This window comes from Solanum stenotomum, chromosome 7 (genome assembly GCF_019186545.1).
Source record: "Solanum stenotomum isolate F172 chromosome 7, ASM1918654v1, whole genome shotgun sequence".
In the NCBI taxonomy this organism is placed as follows: domain Eukaryota; kingdom Viridiplantae; phylum Streptophyta; class Magnoliopsida; order Solanales; family Solanaceae; genus Solanum; species Solanum stenotomum.
Window position 1 is genome coordinate 41914951 of NC_064288.1, and position 1824 is coordinate 41916774.

Consider the following 1824-nt stretch of genomic DNA (forward strand, 5'->3'; position numbering starts at 1 on the left):
ATGAGCATATTTATCAATACTTGTTGGAGTTTAGAAGCGCTCTGATACTATAAAGATTGGGGATGAAAAACGATAAAATTTTGTTATACATTAACAATGAGCAAAGAAACTTTTTAAATACAAGTGAAGACCAACAACAACTCCTATACTATAGGAGGTGTATTCTTAGTGGACTGTTAATAATAAATGTGTCGTACTAAACCTATAAGCAGTAAATAACTAACTGACAATCGGCTATGCCTTATTATATGGAAGATGCGCTAATAACTCTTAGGCTGATGTATTTCATTGAATTGACTTTTGCTTGTATTGCAGCCACAAAATCTGCCTCTTTCTTCTACCTCCGCCAGAAAATTTTGAGGATATTTCTTTGGAGAAAGATGAGTCCATCAGGCTCGTGTGGCTATCTTCATGAGCTAACAAAGAACTCATTAATTCATCAATAAATAATTAGAGAAATCCTTGGGTTCTTTAATAACAACAACCACGTGCTAAAAATTGTTGGTTAAAGACCTCAACACCTTTATTACAACAATTTCCTAGGCAACAGAGAGGTGGAAAACACAAAAATAATTTTAAAAAACTCATGGTAGACATCATAGTTAGAATGATAAAGTGTTATAAGAGTTTGTCCAGTTGCAACTACCAATGAGAGTGGCAAAGCTAAAGGTGACAAGGTTCAACTACATCAACAAGATCCAACAAATCTAAGAATAATTAATGTATTTTCAAGAAATTCTGGACAAGTTTGAGGAATGAGATAAGGAGAAGAATCAAATTGGTACGGGGAAACACATTTTTGAATTTGTCACAAGTACAAAGAAGAAGGGGCTCCACTCAACTTTGTTTCTTCTTTTATTTTACCATTAGTGAAATTGTTTGCGCTTCGTGCGGCTATATGAAATATTTATAAGATAATAATATGTAAAATTTATATTTATGTTATTGTCGAATATATAAGATAATATTGATATTTATCTTCATCTGCGATAGGATACATTTTTTCATCATTTATAAACATATCAAATAATTATTATTTTTTGCATCTTTTTAAGTGCAAACTATTCATATGTATATAGTAGAACAAAATATTCACCGTGGTGAAGTAAATGGAATAAGAGGTAATATTTTGAAATAACAATATATTGTATTATGTTGAAAATATTTTGTATGTTTTAATTTCCTCTATCTTTTGTAGGAGTATTAATTTTATATACAAATTCTAATTTTGTAAAAAATAATTTGAATTTTTTTATTGTGTCTTTATTATTACATTTATTTATTATAATTTTTTTAAAAATAATTAAATATTTATAAGAATTATGAAAAATGAAACATACAAAAGTTATGAATAATATTTAATAATTATGCATTGATTTTATTTATAAAATAAATAAATGAAAATAAGGGGTGAAAATACAAACAATGAACAAAAAATTATAATAATCGGTGACTGTATAACTATTATAAATGCATTTCAAACAAAAAAGAATAGCGATGAAAATAGATTGTTACATACATAATAAATGGCATCGTGAAATTAATATTTTATTTTTTAATTACTCTTTGCAAGTGTAATAGAAATGAAATTCCTAATCATCATACTTTTTTTTGTTGTTGAAATGAGATAATTATATTAATTGTGCTTCATAAAAAAAAAAAATACTAAAGGACCAAATGATAAGCCTTGAGTCATTGACAATACATGTAGCTAAATTTTTTATACAAATCAAAGTTATTTTTTTTTAGCAAAATTAGCTAAGTAACTAATACAAGTCAAAGTAAAAAAATGTTTTAGCAAAAATAATCTCTAATTATGCTTCC